Source organism: Anser anser (assembly GCF_964211835.1).
Source record: "Anser anser genome assembly, chromosome: 17".
In the NCBI taxonomy this organism is placed as follows: domain Eukaryota; kingdom Metazoa; phylum Chordata; class Aves; order Anseriformes; family Anatidae; genus Anser; species Anser anser.
Window position 1 is genome coordinate 1,681,325 of NC_139738.1, and position 23,756 is coordinate 1,705,080.

The 23,756-nt window shown below is 44.0% G+C and overlaps 1 protein-coding gene across 2 annotated transcripts in view; it reads right to left on the minus strand.

Moving 5' to 3' along the window:
• LOC310882955 (actin-1-like) overlaps nucleotides 1-23,756 on the minus strand; it is a gene marked incomplete at its 3' end in the record, with an annotated part of 131,630 nt that overhangs the window by 32,854 nt on the left and 75,020 nt on the right. The window contains exons 1-2 of one of the 2 annotated variants that reach the window (XM_083802474.1): nucleotides 22,086-22,918; nucleotides 21,479-21,551 (exon numbers count right to left, since the gene is read on the minus strand). Of the gene's footprint in view, nucleotides 1-21,478; nucleotides 21,552-22,085; nucleotides 22,919-23,756 lie in introns of those variants that run through there. The other variant, XM_083802473.1, reaches the window with a different exon arrangement.

Genomic DNA, 23,756 nt, shown 5'->3' on the forward strand with positions numbered 1-23,756 from the left:
CACCTTTAGGGATATCTCCTAAAATTAGCAAAACTAGCTTTGTCAAGAATATCAGTCACTGGTTTTTGCTTTGCAAATTGACATGTTTTTGGCTGAAGGACTTAAATTGGAGGGAATTCATTTTTATTTCTGCCTGTGAACCATGAAAGCAGTCAAAAAGTAAACCTCGTACATCTTTTATTGTCATTGTTGTACAGACAAATCTTCAAGCAATTGCAGGCTGTCCTGAGGCATGCTAGATGAAAGTACACAGCCGCTACTGGGTGTTTTTAAGTTTTGTTTTAAGCAGCATTGCTCACTCCTGCTGCAGCTCCTGTTGGAGGTAGATACTGAAGCCTGAATCTTATGTTTTGGAAGCCTGGCAGGATGCTCCTGTAGCACCGGTGCAGTCCTCAAACAACTTCAGTCTCAAAGCACCTAAGTACATATGTGCTGCAGTGGTTCTCACAATGCCAAAATCCAACAATCCTGAAAATCAAACCAATTCGTATAACACGTCTTCATCTTTTAAATAGTTGGTGTGTGCCCAGAGTATGTGGATGGTGGTTAGAATCCACTAATATTTGTCCACTGCTAGAGGGTATTTTCCCTACGCTGTTTGCTGAGCAGCAGGCTTCACGTAAAGAGATCTCTTCAGCAGCCCGCCAGCATTGTTTTGAAACAGGACTTTTATTTTTAACTTTAGGAGAAGGTTTGTGGAAGAACTGAATTCACAATTCAGGCATTCTCAGGGACAAGACTTAACAAAAAAACTCAGCAAAGGCAGCTCTGCAGATCAAATCACATTAGTAACTGTGGCATAGCTGGTTCTGGGACAAAGGAGGCTTTGAAATCCATTAATACTGTCTAAATGTCAGGGTAGGAAAAGTGTGTTCTGTATGACAACTGGGTCCTAACATGTTTAATCTACCTCAGCATTTACATCCAAATTAAATTTAACCAACACCCGGTAAAAAAGAGCGGAACCACGGACCAAAACCTAAGCTGTTTTTCCTCTTGGAGGAAAGGTTTTCAGCCTCAATTTATGCCTCAATTATTTTAACAGTTCAGAAGACCTGATTTCAGACTTCCCTTAAAGACCACACAAAACAAATAGATGCAGTTCTGCTTTCTAGGGTGGCATCAGAAGTGATGACAAACAGAGGAGGATGCAACAGGTTTCTTGTGGATTGTCCTTTGCAGCAAACTGCCAGGAAGGAGTTACAGCTCTCCCCACTTCATAAAATGTTGTTTTACACTTACAGTAAGAAATTTCCACATTTCAAAACTGACCACTGATTGCATCAGCTTCTGAGTACCCACCACCAGCTTTTCAGGAGGACTGAACATACACAGCTCTTCGCTAAAGCAGCTACTCGGCGCCTCAAAAAAAAGCAAGACCTTAGTAAACACTTCACATCAAGATTTGAAAAAACAGAAATGTCTTTAAAAAGCAGCTGAACGACTTGCCTCGAGTCGCACCTATGATCTGTAACAGCTACACGCTCCCGATTGTTGTCACACACCTAATTTACTAGGCAGGTAGCTTTATACACAAGAAACGATGTACGATTGAGGCCTGAATGAGCAAACGTAACATCTGGAGGTCTCAAAACCTTCCTTCCTAATTGGACTATCTAGATCCCAAACACAGACACACATACATATGCAACACCATGCACATTCAAATCCCTAATTATGCACATCCTTAAAATTTGGGGGAACTCAGCTCTAACCTTTGTGGTTTGGACACCTTCCTAATTTATACTAAGAACATGTGTCATTCATTTTATTGTACCAATCAAATGCTACTTGAAAGCAAATAAATGCAGGGCTAACCTCAAACATTTAAGAGTTTGGATGTATAGCCAGAAGTTGAATACTTATGGGATAGCCATCTGAACTGCCCACATTTGTTGAAATTGCAAAGAACAGTTACAAGAAACGATTTAGCTTGCTGCCTAGACATCAAAAACAGAAAGTAAAGAAGCAAGCCAAGATGAATTTCTTTTATTAAATTGCTAGAGAGATGATCAGAAAGTTTTTCAAAGTGCAGACATGAACTGCTTTCTTCCTTAGAGCATTATCTGCTGGCCACTTCTTTCCTTGCAAGAGGAGGGATTAAAGGCAGCCTTTATAGATGAACATCATTTACCAGAAATGTTTGGGTTCTCAGCCCTCCAACCCAAACAAAACTCAGTGCAACAGTTTTGATTTTTGATTTTTCATAAAACAAAACAAAAAACTTACGGTTGAAGTCTTTAGTGTCAATTGTTTTCTACAGAAAAATACGAGGCTAAACTTACAGTAAATTTCTACCACTGTTCATTAGCTCCCAATGGTAGAAATAACACCCTTGGAAAATCCTGAATACCTCACAAATTACAGTAATCTGCAATTATAAACTACAGTGTTAATGAGGTTTGATTGCCTGTTATTTGTGATGCCACCTATAAATGCCACTTACACTTTACAGCATATTGAAGTTAACAATCTGTTTTGAGAAGATCACTAATAGTCAAATGGACTTTTATGAACACCTTTTGTGATTTCAATTTGCTACCTAGAAACCAAACGTGGCCACAGAGCATTTATCCTCACCACAGAGCTGAACCCGTTTGATTCTCCCCCTCTCCCTAAGATTTCCCTTCAGACGCTGGTCTTTATGCAGCAGGGCCAGTTTTCTTAATTAAGGAGAGTGCCATCTGAATTTTTATGCTTGACCTTTAATCAACAGTATTTTGGTAAGTCGCTAAGAGGACTAATTGTGTCATTCATATACTTAAGGGATAATGTGCCTTGCAGAGCAATACAGAAGGCAATAAACAGCTTTTACAAGAGATTAAACGCCCAAGCACAGCTAAAGCATTTAGATAACTGCAAAAGCCATTTATTGACACTGTTCTGATGCCAAAAAACACTTGTCATATACGGTTCCACACCAAAAAAAAAAAAAAGACAGAAAAAAACTCACAGAATTTGTTTTCTTCTTCTCCTTCCTAAGAGCTCTCTGTACTTTTGTTCCAGAGATCTCTTCAGAAAGTCTAAGTAACTTTGTGGATAGTTTGCTTAAAATAAACACACAAAAAAACCCTCTGAGGATGACAGAGAGATTTGTTATTTTCAGAGGGCAGATTCAATTTCCATAAGAGGGGAAATCTTGGACTAATTGACTTGAGCTGAAGCAGGATTCGTGCTTTTCTCAGTGGTAGCACTGATACAATCGGTCAGAACTGACCTGGGATGAACACAGCAACAAGAGAAAGCAATATTTGGGGTGCTGGGGGAACCAGCGAACCAAACCGCACAGGGCTTTTTGTAGAGACGGAGCAGAAAGCATCGCTGATAAAACACGAAGACAAGCTGCCATAGACAGGAGGAAATGAAAGGCTAAAATGTTAAAAGTCTAATTTAGCGTATGTGTTTCATCATGCTTGACGCAGCAGTTGATGGCAATTAAAATCTGGTGGCTAAAGGCAGGATCCAGCTCACTGCGTGCAAGAGCCTGGGGGTGACAACACCAGGCTGAGCCCTGTGAGGTGGGGATCTAACCCTGGTTCCCTTAGGGTGGCGTGAACTGAGTCTAAAAGATGGAGAAGCTGGATTTCCTCCCTCCCTAACAACTTTTTTAACAAGGTTCTGATTTTGCATCCTTTACAATGGATAATTAAACAATCTTTGGACAGCCAGGAGAGCTCGGTAAAAAAAAAAAAAAGTTACTGGTGTCATCCCTTCTGGAGTTATTTTCTAAATCAAAGGGGACCTTTTCTAGCTGGAAGGAGGAGAGCTAAGGCAGAAAAGGATGTTTGAAGTTAGGAGTGGGGAAAGAAAAATAAACCATTTGTGCCAGTGTGTTATTGTCTCTGTCTCCTGGCAGATAATTCCCAGTAAACACTCAAACAGTTAGCCCAAACCAAGCACTACCTCTAGGTACATTCAGCAATGAGATAATTGCCAGAGGTGTCCGGAGCAGACTGTTTGGAGAAACCTGAGAAAAGTTGGAACCAGGTTGCCTGGTTTTTAACCCCTTGCTCAGCCCGCCCAGGGCTTGCTCTGCTTTTCAATTAAGGTGTTGCAAACGTGACAGCAGCACACGCATGTGTCGTGCTTCAGCAAGCTAGCCCCACCAGCTACCAATGCACACAGAGGGGAAAAACCAGTATATGGCTGATCCCATAGGAAAAGCCTCTCCTGCAGCTCTGTGATAACAAACACATTCAGCTTAGTGTTTGCTGGTGGCCCCCACAGGACGTCATCTGGAGTCTCGATGTTTCGTGATGCAATTCCTTGTTTCTTATTTCCGAACACCCCAGGGTAATGGGTTAGCCCTGCACCGACACTGGCCCTGCAAGGCTGCAGCAGGCCTGGGATGTGCTGCACGTGGGTGCTCACCTGCCCTGCAGGGCCAAGAGCTGGGGCTCTCTGTGCCCTCTGCCCATGCCGCATTCTCAGGACCACTGCTGGTCGCCCCCGCTCACAGATATAGCAGGGAAAATATCTGAGAGATGCTCAGGCAAAAGGATTTCTTAATTTTCCTTCCACAAAACCCGCCTGTACTTAACTTTCAGACCTCTGGGAAACGCTTGCATCTTTAACAGGTTCCTGCTAGCATGCCACATCCAGGAGAAGGAAATGAATGCATCCCCTGCACGAGGTAAGTACATAAACTGTCACAAAATATTAACACAGATATGAAGCTATTAGAATGAGCCTCACTGCCAAAACAACAGACCTTAAACACGGGTAACCGAGATAACTAAACTAAAAGGACACGTTAAAGCCATATCCCTTTAAAAAATTAAACAAATCAGTTTTATAGTGGTAGGCACTTCAGAAAGCTTATGTTTGAAAGTCTAAGGGCAAGTCAATAAGGCATGGCTAATTGGAGAACAAATTGACATTCATAAGCTGGCATTTAACACAACGATGGTAAACAGGGTAATAGACAGTTAATGCAGTGGACAAGGGTGGCGAACAGCAGCAATCCAGGTCGAATAATGGAAAAGGACCAATTGAGCAAATTCGAAGCGCAAACATTCTGATTTCAGCCCGCTTAGCAGGGATCACTGACAAGCTCACAGCCCTAATAGGCTTATTTGGGTTGTTGTCTTTAAAGAAAGAGCGTGTCGACCACAAAAAGAAAAGAAATCTACATAATGGCAAATGAATCCGGGTTACTAAGTGCACACAGTGATAACGTTCAGGTGGGTAAATACTAATGGCTGCTTAGCACTGACGGACATCTGAAATAACAGCAAGCAATCAGCATATTGGCCAGGGCATTACTTAATGGTGCATTATCTTAATAAAAAAATTACAAGGAGTCAAAAACCAAAGGAGTGACTGGAGTCTAGTTCTCCCTTATGCAGTCCACTTGCTCTTAAAGGGCGTGCTGCTTTCTATGGTATGGAGACAAAGAGTACATTTAGGAGGACTTCTGAGACCTCTTTCTCATTCAGAGACAGACATTAACACTGAAGGGGCCCACCAGGATTCTACAGTTTAATATTTTTACCAAACGTATGTCTTAAACTCTCCCAATGCTTGCTGCATACGTCATTCCTTCCAGATGAATCAATACACATCTCAGCAATGCACTCACACTGATGGAAAAGCCCACGGTCTCACCAAGGTCCTTAAGTTATTGCAGCACGGCTGTTACATCGACCAAAATGGGACAATCTGGTCTTGCTGAATTTTTTACAGACTTCTCTTTAAAGCTGATTGGAGGATGTGTGAATATTGAAGGGACAAAGCAGAGCAGTGGGATTTTCCTGCCTTTCACCTATCCAGTGGCACAGCTGTAGGTCTGGGAAGGAAGAAGCCAGGAGGATAGGACGTACAAGGTAGGGAGAGCTTAGAGACTGGAGTTTTTGATCTCTCAAGAGCAGAATCATCTGTACCGAAACTCCCTGGAACTTGCTTGGAAAGTCACGGACAGATTTCAGAAACGTAGGTTAATTTTTTCGTTAAAATTGCAGTCAAGTTTGACATTCAAGAATACTTGACCAGCTTTGGGATTTTGTGCTTTCTCTCCCACAGCCATACAAGGGTCTCTTCATCTATTTATTTACAGCCCATTTTACTGCACGTTCCGTACGGACTGCATGCCTATTAAATATCTTTCTTTCCAGCATTATTCAGATGGCAGCTAGGCCTTTTTTTCTCCAGAGAGGTGCTAGGATGCATCTAAGGCCTCCAAAGAGCCCGTCCCAGCTGGAAGAACCAAGAACAGACCCGCTGCCCCAGGCAGGATGTGCGTGATTTTTATCGTCTAACATCTAATATCGGGTTACACCTTAGCCAGACTTCCTTATCCTATGCCCTTAAGTTAAGCAACCACCACTGCAACGGTTAATACTAACAATTTACATGGCGTCTCAGGCATTTTGTCTAAAATTAATGAAGTCCAGCCATTACCAATTAGCATCATGCTCTTTCCTCCACTCCTCTGAAATCGATTAGTGTTACCCCAGTGCTTAAAGGCTTCCCCTCGCTGCGAACAAGTCAGTTTGCCACCCTATAGTTTGGATCAAAAAAGAGTAATGCTTGCTGTACTTCAGACTTCTTTCTGGGTTTACTGTGTGTGTGTGCCAAGAGGATGACTTTATAGGTGGTTGGTAATGATCCCCATATGCCACACGGCAAGGCCAAGATCTCCGCTTCAACTCCCTTCCGTCCATCAGCTCCTCTCAACGCCCTTGGCCAACAGACTCTGAGAGCACTCAAGGAGTGATTTATTTTGTTAAGACTCCCTGGTTTGGGTTTCGTTCATTGATTTAGAGCTGTCAATGTAGGGCTGCACATGACCTTCTGCAGACAGTTACCTGCTGCTACCTTGTCCCACGGAGACATCTTTTGGAGCCTTTCTTGATTAACCCATTTCCTCTCAATTCTGAATTCTGGACCTAGAATTCAAGGTGTCTATAACAGATAATAAGAAACTCCGCTGCTAAATGTAAGCCATTTTGGATGTCTTTATGTTTCAGATACATTAAGTCTGTTTTTGAATAATATCACAGCTTTTAATTACTTTATCAGCTTTGGTGGAGGTCTTTGTTGTTGTTGTTGTTTTTTGTTGGTGGTGGTGTTTTTGTGTTGTTTTTTTTTTTTTTCCATAGCAATAATCATTTCTGGTTCAGGTAGAAGTATGAGGTATAGAACTAAAAGGTGGTGTTCCTTAAAACAGAGAAGCTTCCTTGTCATCCTCCCTGCTACAGATTTTATAAAGCCCTTGCCCCAAAGCCTGTGCTTTTCAAAAACTTGGATCTCATCCAATCCCAATTTAGCCCTTGAAGACTCTTAAATACTCCAAAAAGATGCTTTCTGTTGCAGAAATATTTTTGTGTTCAGGCAGTACTCAAAATAGATCTGGGAAGATTTTTAGATGTCTATATTAAGGGTGAGTAAACCAGAATGGATATGAGCAGCAGCAGCTTTTTGTAAGGGAACAGGCAGCTTTTTTTTCCCCCAAACAATTCATAGCCATGCCTGGGATAGGTGATAAGCAGTGTGGAAGTTGCAGCACTAACAAAAAAAAAAGTTTTATGCAGAGCAGGAGACTGTTAGATGCATTTCCTCCACATGTACACGTGAAAGAGCATGTGTAGGGGAGAACACTCCACTGCAGCACGCTTTCTAACAGACTGTTGTATATTAATGATAACCTCATTTGTTTGTGCTGGTATACAATATGCTTGTAAGGCTAATATTGATAGTTGCCCGAGTCTCTTAAAGCCTGCAAATTAACTAACTACACTCATCTAAATTATGGAGACACCGCTGTGGAGGATACTTTCTCTAAAACATTGACTCATGTAATTGATGACAATAGTTTCCTTTTTAACTGGTTCCTGCTAGATACAGTGGGGGGCAGCATGAATTGCATATCCTCTATTGCTAAGTGACAGCTAAGATTAAGCAGATGCTCACTAGGGTATTATCCCTTATGCAAACAAATGATAATTTCCATCATAAGCGACCTGACTCATAAGGAATTATGGGCTGTGTCGTTTACTCTGAATTTCTTCCCCACCAGACAGGACACCCAGGGACTCTCACTTATGCCTGTACAGCTCAAGAACGACCTTGCTGGAGTCAAGGAGATTGTGCATGGATAAGGGAGGAAAATTGTGTGGTCCTGGCACGGGAGAAGCTGAGGATCTGCATCTAGAATATCGTACTGGAAAGTCACAAAGCCTTGTGAAAGGATGGCAGTGATCTCATGGCTTTTGCACGCTGAATATGCAATTCTTTGTCTGCTAAGAGGAGACAAACTGGCCTGGAATAAGGGCATAAAGGACTTGACAGGAGTTGTGACAAGCATAAACCTGCATCTCTGAAGACCACAGTCCTACTCTTCCCACACTACAGCCTTCTTGGACATAACTTGGCAAATTCCTCACTGAGTTCTTCACATGCATTAAAGCATCACTTTCCCATCAGCTGCACGCTGTAATTCACAGCAGATTTCCCATCCATTTGTTTTCACCGCTACGGTCCCTACTGAAATAATCTGAGGACCCAGGCCTCGGTTCTCGGCAGTAAAGTGGAGCTAACAGCACTCCTCACAGCACCGCCCATCCATTGCAATAGGTGTCAGTGCTGGTAGCATCGTGACGTGCTGATGTGCCATTAATTGGACTGCAGTGAACACTAGCCAGAAAGATGAAAGGTCCCAGTGTGGTAGTGGGACCCGGGAGAACTTTGGCATGTTAGTGTCTCCAAAGGCACTTAAGAGAACTACCTGAATAAGTTGGGAAAGTTTTCAGGAGCTGGACCAACACCGGCCACGTGGGAGCCCTCAGAATGATCAGTCTCGTTAAAAACTGACATTAGAAACATTTGAGGAGACAAAGAGCAGCACATCCATTAGGCTGCTGTTTACGCAGAGTTTATAAGAGGCACTCACAACCACAGCATTTTCATTATGAACAGCAAATATTTAAAGCTGCATAAAATACCCAGATCAGAGAGAATGGTTACAGGCTTAGTATGTGGACGAGTTCATCTCTGAGGTGTAATACATGGGTAGGAATAAACTTAAATTGAGGATAAATCTGATTAAATGATTTTAAGTTGCAGATTCCGCTTTTGCTGCATATTTGTAGAACATCAGGAGGCGATTCCTGTTTTCCCCTTCCAAGTCCCGTTTCCGAGGACCCTGCCGCAGCCACCCTCCCCTCCAGCCTGGGTGAAGCCAGGTCAGGGTGCTCCCAAGGGGCAGCACAAGGGACGCCTGGTGGCTCCCCACCTGTGGGCATCCACACCACATAAAGACGCACACCTGGAATGAGAGCTACTTCCATGAGGACTGGCTCCTGAGAAAGAGCAGGTGAATTTTGGAGAGTGGCACTGAGTTTCTACGAGGCTTTCCTCCCATCCAAAACCTAAGGAGCAAACTATTTTTCAGTGGCCATCCTCAGCCATGCCAACAGAACACAGGCCATCGCAGTGATGGAGCCAACGCTGCCTTTCACATGTCCTCCTATTTTAAAACGGCCAAAAAAAGATTCGGTAGCACAGAAGTTGATGTCCCATTAAAAACCTCCTGCTGATGATTTAGGGTCATTTAAGAAAAAAGCGCTGCACAACACGAAGCAAAATGTCTAAGGCTCTCCAAGGTAAGAAAGCTGAGAACACGACACTGAACGTACATTTTGTGATTAGAGTTTCCTGTTCATTTCACTGCAATGGCTTGAAATCAGCTGCCCAGGCGTGCTCCCTCTTGTGCTCCGAGGCTGGGTGCCCCATCACTGTTTCTTTAGGCATCATCTCCTTAGGAGCACATCTTCCACGTGCTCCCGCTCACGAGGGCATGGAAATGTGAACAGCTGTGCTGGATTGCACGAGGTTTTCTTCTTTCTTCCACTTGTTTTGACTTTTTTTTTTTCCTCTTGTGGTTTTCCTATTTAGAAAGCGCTTCAGCTCAAAGGGTGGTGAACAAACACAAAGCGCCTGCTGCAGGATCCCCATCTCTCCGAAGGGAATTCCCTCTTGCTGCTTGGAACAAAACCAAAGGCAGAAACAGAAGAGATGCAGAAGCTGATCTCACTTCTCCGTGCTTACGCCAACTCCTTGTCAGCATCCCAGGCTGGGAGCAAAGTCAGAGCCTCGCCAGCGCGACCTGGGGGCTCCTTCCCACGGAGGGAAGGACCGACCCCACTGAGCTCTGAGGGCCTCCTGGATCAGCCCCCGGTCCAATACACCACACGAGGAGCACCCACACTCTGCTCAAAAACTGAAGTGCATTCTCTGCAGATCGTCGCTTCCATTGCTGCGGGCGACACCAGGCTGAGGGTGCTGCTCGTTCCCAAATTCGGCATTTGGTCCAAATCCAGATTTAGGCCTTCTGGCCCCGCTGCCCGCCCCGTGTCCCCGCACTGGAACCCCAGCAGCACCAGCTGCGACAAAAGGCCTGCTCCCCGAACCATTTCCAATTTAGGAAGCCCCCAGCCAGGCTCCTGCCCTGGCGCAGACACGCTTTAGGCACTAACGAGTTTCTGAGGACAGACGCAGCACAACAGCGTCGCGCTTAACGAGAGCCCGCGCGCTCGGGGGGCAAGAGGCACAACGGCAACTGTGAGGAAAGGAGCAGGGATATAAAAGACACTGGGACATAAACGATCCCGGGGTTTATTTTAGCCGGAGTTAATGCAAGGACTGCATAGGGGCAGTTCATTGTTCTGTTTTCATAAAGTCATTTAAGTAGCAAATGGCCCCTGAAACTGATACTATGGCTTGAGTCATGTTGGAAGACATATTGAATTAATGATGCAGGTGTGGGTTGTTGTTCCAAAAAACTTTTTTATAGCAACAGTGGGAGAGGAGAAGGGAGGGGGGGAAGTTAAATGAAAAGATTTGGTCTATGTTATGTTTTTCTAATATTTGAATTTTAGCTAAGATTACTCTTTCTCCTCTCTTTAATATATTGTTTTAAATAAAAAATGCTAATAAATCTTGAGAGAAATATGTCATAGTGGAGTTTAAAAACTGTAGTGCAATATATAACAGTTCATAAAATATTCTATTCAAATAGCCAAAATTGTAGTGCATTTGGACCAGAAGTAGTTAACTGCAGGAACAGCATTTTATTAGCTACTAAAATTAAGAAAGAGTACTGCTGTTTCACAGCCAGATAATTAAGTACCGTTTTCTCTTTTTTAATACTATAAAATTAAACTTCCTGTTTAAATGGCCTGGTGGGGACTGTAGGCAAAGGGTCCTCTGATGAGCCCTCCGGGCAAATCCAGAAACACAACATAGCACTTATTCACACAAGACTTTAACAGGGTGGAAAACACTGTGATTGAGTAAAAAAAAATGCTGCAGTAAGCGAAAAATTGCAGGTAATAAATCAGAGATCCATTTTTTCACATCATTTTGGCTAATCCATTAAATCTCAGTGCAAAGGAATCTATCAGAAACAGAAGCCACTGCCTTCAGTTCTACATCTCCAAACGTTATTAAAACCGTGCAAGCACCAAAAGAGCCCAATTAAGCCCAGCACACCGATGAGATGTTCCAGTCACCCCTGGCCCACAGCTTCTCCTGGCTTCTCTTTTGTCAGGGACAGTTTTGCTAAGTCCATCCTTTAGAAGGGATTATACTTCAGTAGGGTGAATTTTTTCTCCATGTTGCTTTGCAATCTGTTTTTTCACTTGATCTCTCAATGTCTACCCAAAATAAATTGCTATTAGCAAAATAATGCCTAGGTTATCAACCTATAGTAGGTGCACTTCTCTACCCATCAATCTTACCCTGTTATGAACCTGTATGCTGTGAAAGAAAGTGACTCCTGTTTTGACTGGGAAGCACAAATACCGTAAAGAGAATTAACCCAACTTTGCAAATATGAACATGAATTCTGACAGTCTATAATTAAATGGTGAATTTGCACTATGTAGCACCCTATTAAATGAAATATTGCTGCACAAAGCAGGCAAGAGTCTCACCATTAACTACCCAGCCCCTGTTTTTGTATATTATAGGCTTGGTTTTATTGGTTCACATCGAATGTGGAAAACGCACAACCTGCAGATGCTGCAGTGTGCATTCCTGCTGCCAAACAACCAGCAGCATCTCCCACCCGGCTCAGCAGGAGCAGAGCCCTTCGGTGCCTGGAGGACCAGGTCTCAGCAGACAAGAGCTGCTCACCTTGCTGTTGATGCACAACAGAAGAGCCAACCTGCTGCAATTCACCACCCAGCTGCAGTTTACTTTCCATTAGAAGCTGGAGAGATTAAAATCACCCACGAAGGCTTACTGTCTTCAGTTTTTACCAACTGTACAAGTGCAGTTGCTGTTGGTCTGCTCAAATGTTTTATGTTTTGTCCAAAACCACATACTAATAAAACGCTTCCATACACCACTAAATTACCAAGAGAAAGAATAATGTTATGGTTAAGGCACTTTATTAGGTCTGGGGAGATCCAAGACCATTCCTTGTGTTGCAGATGATGTCCTTTGGACCCTGTGCAAACCACTTAGCAGGAATGCATCCCCACCACGTGTTAGCATCCAGAAGAATAGGTGCCTGGCTTAAACAAGACACTTAAATTCCTCCCCAGCCTATGGGAAGATAGGGGCATTATTTCAAGATGGGATGATTCACCTCATCTTAAAAATAATATTTAATATTTGGAGTTGATCAGTATGTGCCCAGTATATGCATACTGCTGCCATCTCCTCTGATCTAGAGCACACAGACAGCCTGCCCGTACGGGGCCACCTTCCACAAGCTGCCTACAACTATGAGTTTAGGCTAGTGCTGTATGAACCGCATGTTCCTCCTGAAAAACTATTGTACCACCTCGCAGGAGGGGACGATGGAGGAGACGGAGCTCCAATTATAAAGAACTCTGGGATTCTAAAATTAAAAAAAAAAATAATAGATGAGTGAAACTCAAATTCCAAAATACATTAACTAACATAAAGTCAGGATTGACTGAAATATTTGATTACATTAAGACACTACTTCACCTTCAAATGTCTAACAATATACGCCCATACTGTCCTACAGAAAATACATCAATATTAGAATAAATGACTGAAAATCTATCGTTACGCTTGATCATAGCATGAAGATGTACTGCTTTATTCTGCTACAGCTTTTGTTTACATTTTTCTTCTAAAACAAAAATTCAGGAGAACTTCCCCCAGTTGTATGAAGTGTTTTGATGTAGCCTGGTTCTGGCACCATTTCTATCTAGCACGAGCTATGCATCTCAGAACAGTGTGGGATTTGCCTTGCTTGGTTTTCATCATCGATTGCAAGCTACCTCTGGTGCCCAGAGAGCCCAACATCACAGGCTTCTGGAGAGCCTAAAGGGGTGGTGGGGGTGTTCTGGGGGGAAGGCAGTTTGCAATAATTGGGACAGGAAAGACCAGGAGAGCGCCTGTGTCAGTGTTATTTGTTATGCTACTTCGTGGCTTTCAGAAGTCTAGGTAAAACACCTGGCCAAGCACCACATAATCCCCTCATGAGATCTGACATGATTTTTATGTTATCTTTAGAGAAACTAGAAATGAAAACGCCACCCGTCGCTTTGTCAATTCTGCCCCCAGCACAGCAGAACAATGGCATTTCAAACACAAATTTCTCCTGGTGGCAAGCAGCGGTTCCTACTACAAGGAATCAATTCTCAGTTTCACAAGTAAACAACGACAGACAAAAGAAATAATCGTTTTTCCAGTGCCCCATCCCAGAACGTGAACAAGCCAGACTTGTGCCAGTGGTGAGGATGCGTCTCCTGCTCGTCCCACCGAGGTTTGGCTAGCCCCATGGCTTGCCATTAGGAAGGCATCTTGAGCAGTTTTCACACTTATTTTCCTGGCTTAACTGTAGGTGTGTTTTCGGCTGTTCTCAAGTGTCCCGTCAAGTGTCCAACTGTCCAGAGGATACAGTAGCTGTGAAACTTTATTGAAGGCTTTGCTTGCAAAAATCCTTTTGTGCATTACGGTAACGCAACACCGCATTTTCATAACGAAATACATTTCAAACCTTAAAAGAGAAAATAAAGTCTTTTATGTTGCTATTAAGTTTAGGTAAAGCCTGGTTATCAGATTTCATCCCTCTGTTCTTCTGGGGCCACTGCATCAGATTGCTCTCCAGATAAGCCACTGAAGCTGCGGGATCTCCTTCATGCATCCTGTGCTCAGCACCGCACGAGCTCTCCGGGAGAGACTAAACACTTGAGCTACACTGCAGTGAAGAAGTGCTTTGCATTATAGCAATAATAAACTACTTCTAGAAGGAAAATCACACTATGTAATGTTTAGTCTCATTTAATCTAATATTGGTTGCTAATGGGCTCTGATCTTGCTTGTATATGTAAGGAATTCATTCCAACCAGTCAAGTGTTGAGATTAGCTTTTGCATTTCATTTGGAGCGCTCAGCACTTGATACCTGAGTAGGTCAATACAAGCTGCTTTAAAAAGAAAATATCAAGATCTGAAGGAGTTATGAACTAATACTCTAATAACTTGTTCTATTCATTTCCTATTAGCTTTGAAAATGATAGCAAGCATATAAAAAGATGGACAAGACCATGCAATATAGGGGGTAAATCTTTAGAAACAGAGGCATGTTTAAGTCCTCCTGGAATATTTTTTTCCCAGGAAGCATCAGAACACAGCAAAAGTATTAAGCCTATATTAGAAAGGTATGTGACAGGAACAAGGTAACAGAATACCTTTCAGACTTTGTTTTGCTGAACTGCAACAAGACAAAAATGCAGCTTTAGGGAAAAATAAATTTAGGTTTCCTGTTTGGGTGAAGAGAAACACAATGACTTATCTACAGGAGCATCCTACCACTATAAGCAATAATGGTGTCAGTGAATAAGACTGTCTCAGATTTCATTCTTCTTCAGTTTCTCCATATATTCGTTTCAATCCAATAACCTTTTCTAAATTTAATTCACCTGGTTCTCAGTCATATTTAACTTTGTCAAACTGCAATTGCAGTGCTACACACACCATTGAAACCTAAATTTGGCAATATTTAAACTCATATACATAGAATTGCACAGGTCACATGGCAATATGGATAGCACTGAAAGTACGATATTACAAAATTATTGTATTTTCAGCAAATTATGGTAGACCCAAAATATAATAGAAGCGGGATAAAGGGATTAAAAAGGATCAGGTTCTACATCAGATTAATTTTGAATTGGATCATCTGGAACTGTGGCCAGCTGGAGTTAAGCAACGGGTTACTAGCAGAAGAAAATACCTGTCCTGCGACCAGTGTGTACATCACAGACATTCAGTGTCCTCTCCTCCTCCTGCCCTTTTTCATAGGTTTAGGTAAAGCTATTTTCATAGATGCATTCCCTGAAAACTGTGTTCCCTACCACCACGTACAGCTGGCAGAGCTCCTGGAAGCCCAGGCCCACTTTCCTGCGGGTTTCACGTAAGTACAGGAACGGTCCGGCCAGACGTTCAGTGAGCCCGAGACAAATCACAAGCCCCCAAACCACACGTGGACATGGACAACTTGGCTGGGCAAGTTTCAGGGTGGAATTTTAGGGTTCATTAGCACAGTGAAAGACCTAAGAAAAGGGAACCCATACCAAGTCTTAAAAATCTGGGCCAGCCCCCCCCGCCCCCCCGCCCCCGAGCGCTGCTCCAGCCGCTCAGCTTTGTCTTTTACCTGCCTAGGTGAAACCTATTTTTCATCTTTTTAAAGCCCGTTTTTATTGCACAGCCCCGCTCCCGTCAGCCATGCTCTCCTCTGAGTGCCAGGCGAGCGGAGCAGTAATCTCTGCATGAGACGCCCTAATTGGCAGCAGAGCCCTGGCCCAGCCAACATCTGCAGCTGGTTTCGGTGATAATAAATCAGGGCTGGGGGGTTTCAGCGTGGCAAGCGGCCAAGGAGCTTTCCTTTCCCCATTTAGCCAAGAAGTGGGAAGACAACAGGGAGGACTGGGGCAGAGGAGAAGCGATCGGCCACGTCTCCAGCTAGCCATCAGTCTCCACTCCGACGCCCAGATTTCTGCTAAGTGGCTGAACTGCTTCCCATGGGCCGGTCCTAAAAGGATTTCAGAGCTGCCCAAGCTCTTGGCGGTTCTGTGGCCACCTAACGCTCACTGGAAACACCTCTGCAGAGAAGCTTACAGCCCCCAGCACGGATGCTCAGACCCAAATGCTGGATTTCTCCAGTTCCCTGTAGCGTTGACAAGCTCAGCGAAGACCTTTGCTCAAAACCCGGGTGAAACAGAAACCATGGGTGTGAGGTAATCCTAATTCCGAACAGGGGAATTCAGGCTAAAAATAATGAAAGGCTGGGCCTGTCTAAAACACCAGAGAAATTGACACTTAAATACTTCCGAGTCTTTTCTGCTGGACCGTGCAACACAGTTTTATAATACAGTTTAGGGCAAGTTAGGTTGCTCAGGTATCGAGCAAGTTGGAGACACAGAAGAGTGATCTGCACGTGCAAGTCCTTGGCTCATCGTGCAGCAAAAGCATCCCCACCACACGGAGAGAGCTACTACCAGCTGATCAACGGTTTGAATGGAAGAGTCCCAGTATTTTGCTTTTCCCCCCTAAAGCCCTTACAATACTCCTCCAAAGGCAACAGGGGCTCCTGGAGACATCCCTAGTGCCTTTCAGGAAGCCATCAGCAGATGCACAGAGCAGAAACTAACAAAAGTTTTTTCCCTGGCTTTACACAAGGCCTGTTCTCAGGTGTGTAAAAATAATTTATATGTATTCAAAAGCAGCAATATTATCAACTGCTGATGACAGCACTGTAAAAAAGAAAAAAAATCCCTTAAAGAGGTGAAAAAGAAAACTAACTCAGTAATATCCACATCTCGATGTTCTCTTTCCATTTTAAGACCACTCTGTTCAAAGAACAATTGCTCAAACTGTAGACTACTTTTAAAGGTGGCTGGTGGCATATTGATTCACTCTGGAAAATTATTTCTACCCACAGTTTTCATGCTATGTCCAGCCTAACACCTGGCTGTGAGGGCTGCCTTCACAGCAAGCCTCCCGCAGCCCCAGGCAATCGGGGCATTCTGCCTTCTTCATGCACAGCTCGTCCCATCACATCTGGCTCAGCCCCGGCCCTTCCTTCAGCCCCAGCCCCTTGCCACCTCACACCACCATGTCCTGCCCCTAGCCCAGGCCTTGTACCCCTATTACAGGAGCTGCATTCCGCAGCAGATGTCCACCTCACCCACACACTCTGTTATTTTTCCTCCAACACCTTCCACCACAGCCGATTCTTACGAACTAGCTGGAATGAGCTGCTACTGATATTGGAGATCCCCTGGCTTTATAGCACTAGCATGTAAGTTAGAAGTGAGTCGTGCAATCAACATAAACCCCACCCCTGTGACACCAAAATCGCCACAGAATGTTGGAGAGCGATTCAATTACAGAAGAATTCAGTCCTTTACAAAGCAGCAATGATAATTAGCATAATTAAGAATACTTGTGCCACTTATGCAATGCCACCTTTGAGAACTGTAAACAGTCAGGTATTACACAACTGGGAAGCAGCGACTCACATTTGCAAAAGCAATATATCTGGCAGGAAGTATTTCTTGAACTTAAACTCTAGAATCCATGGAAGGAGCTGTGCGTGATATCCTGTTTGAAGGCATTTCTAATTTAAATTAATGACCTGAAGGATATCTCAAGGCAATAATGATCTTATTGTACTAAATCCTGCAATAGCTGAAATGAATTATAAATTCCTCTAACTGATTTAGTGGTTAACGTTCTGAATCACAGCTAACCAACGCAATGCTTTCCGAGTTCCAGCATCAGATTAGATGAAACTATATAGGCTGTCTTCCACCTCCCTGGCTGGTTTGGAACAGGCAGTGAAAAATGCTCTCTTTCTGAGTCAGTGGAAAGCAGAGCAGCCCTGGAGGTGATAAGCCTCGCCTTCTGGGAAGGTAACCACATTTCATCCGGGCACCTCATTCCCAGCACTCAGCTCAGAGACGCTCGAGTGTCCGAGCAGCAGAAGAGCCGGCTTGCAAACACCAAGGTGAGCTCAGCAACAGGAAGAGAACTGCTCCACCTAAAGACAACTCGAGGTTTGTCACTGACGTTTTATAAAGTGCGATTTGACCAAACGTGAAACTCCTGAAAATTTACATCACACACACCATATCGTTTGCTCATGGTAAGGTTCGTTCTTACTCTGGTAGCGATTTGCACATTTGTAAGTCCGTATGCCACACATACGCAGCACGCAGTCAAAAACAAGGTGGATAAAATTTCCCTTTGAAAAGACATCTAACCAAATTGCCCCCGTAAAAAAGGGCTTTCAGCGGCTGAGAAAAGTAGCCTTTTATTGTATCTGAGGGCCAAGCTGCACATGAAGCAACTGCTCAGGACTTGCATTTCATCCTTTTTTTTTTTTCATAGAAAGCCTGATGACTATATAGGTATTCCTCACTGCATAATCTTAGGGATTTCTGTATAGATCAGAACACCCTATTTTGTATTTAATTTGAATTTCCTTATTCTTTTAAAGATGCAGTAAACAAAGTGTTTATTCCAAACATGGCTCTAGTTTAAATTCTAGAGCCATTGCTAGTATTAGACTTCATATTCCGTTATGAACTTAAAGGACAAATCCAGCTGTAAAATGATTTACTAAACTTATTAGCAAATCCGCAACCCATTTCCAAGTGAAATCTCAACAGGTTTATTGTTGTGATGCCTGACCAGGAGGAAGTCAGTGTTTTCAACTCCGTTTCCTTTTGAGCTGAGCAGATTTGTTTGAACCCCTAATTCAAAACACAGCCTTAACTTTCCCAGCCCACATGGAGAAAAAACACTGGTGCGAGTGGAAATAAATCACCAGTGCTTAATAATTAATTATTAACAAGAACCTTGCAGAAGTGGAACTACTGAGCTGCATTTATCTCTGACCAGTCTTCCTTATGAGAAGTCCCAGCAGCGAGGAATGACCTCTGCACACCTCCACGTCCCAAAGCCAGCAGCAAGCACGGGACACGGTTGCTCCAATTGTCATTGCTCTTTTTGCCATTTTCTCGTTTGTGCCTAATAGCAAACTCAAACACGGAATAAAGTCAACACTTAGAGACACCGGGACGCAATGCAGAAACCACACGACACAAAAAACTTCCCATCTCGCAAGTAGCTAATTTATTTCCCTTGTTCCTCTCCTTCCCCACTGCACGCTTTATAATTTTAAAGCCCTTTTCTCAGGGACAAACTTTGCCTCCCATTATTTCTAGCTTGCACCCAGTGTTGAAAGCTTAAAAAAAATGATAAATTAAATGAGAAGGAAATGTTTAAGGGTTCCTATTCATAACAAAAATACTTAAGGCAGCTTGGGCCATGAATCTTCCACAAGCAAGTTGAGATACACATAAAGAGCCTGATTCAGAAAAGAAGTGTGGAGGACTTTCATGGATGCCTGCTGTTCGGTGGATTTATGGGGGTAGAAGCTGGTATGTGGGCAGAGTCCAGGCAAGTAATTAGTTCCTTGCAGAACTCAAACATGGAGTTAGGTTTTTCCAATTGTTCAAAGGCTTTTTACCCAAGCGGCGGGTCAGCAATAAGCCGCTCTGCTGTCACGTTGTCCAGTGTCTGCTCGTGCCGTGGCAGAACGCTGCACTGAACTGGTTGCCCCTCGTGTGTGAAGATTAATGAGAGATCGAGCCCTGGTTTTTAGTCAGTGGAGACACGTGCATCTAATTAAAGGATTCAGAAATCTGGCAGAAAAGTCTCATAGTGTTTTTCAAAGCCACCCAAAGTTTTTGTTTGGTTTAATTTTCCAGTTATGCCCAGTTAATAGGGATTAGCTTACAAACCTCATTTACCTTTTTCTATGTCAACTTTTAGTTAACATAGTGGGGAAACCGCTAGATCCATAAATCCTATGGACTTAAATCATGTGTTTACCCACGGAAGAGGAATAGGCCTGGACTATGGCAGAGAGGTGCCCCTGTCATCATGTCTCGCTGACACAGAGGACCACCTTTTGGGTTACGTCCCCATCATCTGTCCTTTCGGCTCTGATGATTTTCAACAAATGTCAGCTCCTGCCAACAAACCAAGGTTCTGGGCTTTTTTATAGCCCTGGAACCCACAAACTGAACCAGGACCACCCATTTCACATAAACAAACAAAAACAAGCCGAACTTCTGCGAGGACTGGCCCAAAACAGACAGAAAGGCTTAGACTCCTTTTTGCAGGCTGGGGAAGATCTAGCAGCTTCTTTGTACAGAAACGTCTTGCTCATAGCAGGAAAGATAAGACATTTCAGGGATTTCCACCTAACAAGCAGCAACAATAGTCATTCTCACATTTAAAAGGAATTTTGCAAGCAGTTTTCCCACAGTTCCACCTCTAGACCCCCCCAGCTCCTTAGACACACGCAGGCTAGCTCAGACTCGACTCCCATTTTTGTTTGGTCATTTCCTTGCAGAGTAAGATAAAATACATCGTTGTATTGTTGTGAGTAGTTTACTCTGAATTGCTGCCAAGTCAGCCTGAGAAGTTACACTTCTGCTCAGAGCGAGAGCTCATGCACAACAGCCTGGGTGTGCTGGAGAAGCAGCCCTGGAAGTAAACTAAGTACATGTTAATCAGCCTGTGTCTGGACTGCTGCTGGTGGGGAATAAAACAATCTCTAACCCACATAAAATGGTGAAACATTCATCCTTAATCTGAACCACCTCTACATTCAGCTGTGCTGAGCACTGAGACCTTCATGTATAATATCTCCTAACATCCAAATTTGCCTGGACTTTCAATTATCCAGACAATAATGAAAACATGTTGGTGAAGCAAGCATCGGGTTACAATCACAAATTCTTACTTCAATAACGGCCATAAAACAGAGACCCAAAGCATGTTTTTTGCTTTTTTTCCAAACATTAGCAACTCATCTGATACTTAGTCCAAGGATCCAGTTTCCTGCAAGCTGATGACATGTGAGACCACAACCCTGAGGCTGATATTAAATTATACATATATACATATATAAATATACAGAAAGAAAACCTGTGAAATTACAGACACAGATGTGTTATTGGTGTCATAATTTTTTTCCATTAAACACCATATTAGGTTTATCCCCTTTCTATACTTGAAAATCTTCACATATAAAAGATGAATAGCAACTTCTCAAGGGGATCCTTGTGGTTTAACCTTGTTACAGGAGGTCAAATGCAACATACAAACTATATTGGTACAAAGATGACTGTAAAATGGAATTAGCCTTTCGCTCTCCGTTCAAATGGAAAGGAAGCAAACTTTCACATGTCTGAATCGCTCCTGCTGCAGACCCCCAGACGGGACTCGTGCGCATGGGTCTCAGAGTGGATTGAAGAACACATTTTGTAGAGAAAGAGCTATCAACACAAGGCCCAGATCCTGGCTGCCATGGTATTATGCTTCTGAAATGCTGAATCATACTCATGTAAGTCTGAAGCATTCCAGGCTTCCCCACCTCAAAGAACCCACTTCTCCTCTCGCACACGGGGCACTGACCTGCTCAGCTAACGGCGGTACAAGGCTCCAGTGACCACACTGCTGTCTTCTGTCAGGCAGGAAGAGAAGACTTCTACCATTAAGAGGGAAAAGAAAAAAAAAACAACACATAAGAAACAGAGTCGGTGAGAAGCAGCATCAGAAAAAGGACTCATTTCCCACTACAAGGACTTGCTCATCTTCAAGCTCTGTTCTTGGAGCAGCTGGCTTGGGCCTGGGATGAGGAGTAACCACCACTACCCTGCTGAAATAAGGGCACAGAAACCCTAACATCGATTTGTGAGAGAGACAAGAAGCGCACTAACTCCTGACACGCCATTTATAACACTTCTCATGGGACTCTTACATGCAGCCTAGAAGGGCACATCCACAGGCTCCCTGCCTTCCTACAGGCCCTTCAGAGCCCCCACACCACCACAGCTCCCACCTTCCCATGGCCACCAGCGCAAAGGCACCAGGAGGCTTCCCAGCCCCAGCTCGGGCACCCTCCCCACACAAGCCACCACCCACAGCAGCATTTCTGTACCCAAAGCCCCTCTCGCTGCAGGGCCTGGCAGCTGAGAGACCGGAAAACCCTTCAGGTTCTCTGGGAAAGGCCTGAACGTACCAGAGAGCGTCCAGGAGCACGGAGCCTCCATGGCATGAAGAGCTTCAGGTGGAGGGAGGGCCAGCGGCAGCCTGCTACAGGGGGGCCCCCGTCAGCACACACCTGCAGCTCACCTGGGCCTGCCCCTGGCTGATCAGCGGGGGCCGTGCTCCTTCTCTGCTCCCTTGGACGACAAATTTCTACCTTGGCTCTTTTAAAACAATGTTGGGAACGCTGTAAGCCGGGAGGAAGCACTGTTACATAATTGAGGATATTACCGATTCTCTAAAAACCTGGAAGTCCTTACCCAAGGACACTGCAGGAATTAACGCTGCAGCTTTAAGGCTGAGAGCCTGTGCCCCGGGCCTTGATCAGGTTTTCCTGGTAGTTTGCTGGCTGCTGTGGGACGGTGCAAGCACAGAGCGCATCCTGCGTCTTCTCACAAGCAGCTGAGCACAGAAAGCAGCTCCCACCACCGTAATTCATACCTCCAGACAGCTATGATAGAGATCCCATCAAGTGGCATCCAAAGAGAAATGCCAAATGATTATTTTCTGATAATGCCCCCAGTAGTGCATCCATTGGGACTCCATAAGGAAAAACTTCCTTCTCCTCCAGATGCTCAGCAGGCAAGACATCTGCAGGCCTTATGAATTTTACAGTCATCTGAACAGAAACGCAAAGCGTAGGAACTTCCAAAGGAAGACACCAGCAGCAACACAATAAAGATCTTCATTATTTTTCCCTGACATTTTCATGACAGAGTCCATGTAGAACATAATAAAAACATAAGGCATGTTTACTGGATGTTTTATAGTTCAATAAAACATAAATAAACAGCTTTTTAGATCAAAGCTACATAAATAAGGAAGCACTGTGTCTTCTGAGACCAAACTAATATATCACATAATCCGAAGTTGAAAGAAGCTCTCCTGGCACTCCTGTTGGACTCGGGAGGAGTCCCACCTAAGAGGCAGAGTGCCTAACTCACATCTGACTTCTTGTTTTACATGTGTTTTTACAAACAAGTACGAGTGGGGGGGGGGGGGGCACAGTACAACCATCTGTTTGTGAAGCCTTTTGTGATGAGATTTTTAGGTTCTATGCATGAATTAATAAAAGAAGGAGCAAACAGTAGCATTTCCAAGGGAGCTTAGGGCTGGTTTTCTGCATCTACGGTACTAATGCCGGGGCACTGTGTTCTTCCCAAGAGGTCAGCATTCGTCCAAGGGCTCCAGCTTTCCCTAAATTTAGTGGAAAGACTGCTGTTGATCTCAGTCAGCTTTGGATCAAGTCCTGGCCCTTCTGAGCAGCGTGACTCACTCCAAACACCACGTTTACAGAAAGGAGGCGTTCTCTCCCAGCTTGTGGGCATATGTCTTCCTCCTCACACTCTTCCTCTTCCTTCTGGGAGGTGCAAACCTGAGCCTACAAGCCAAAGAATGAGCGGACTCCCGAGGTCGTCTCCCCGGCATTCCTCACCTTGGTCTTGTTTCGTACACGTGAATATTTGCAGCGCTGTGACTGCATGTGATGCCATCAGCCTTCCAAAATTCATGTGCAGACCAATGTCTGGCTTAGTCATCTACAAATCCAAGGCCTAATGTAGCTTGGTCACCGTCCCAATAAACCTTCTCCGTGTCAGTTCAAAAGAACAGCACACAATGTCAGATGTGGACTTTTTATTAGGGC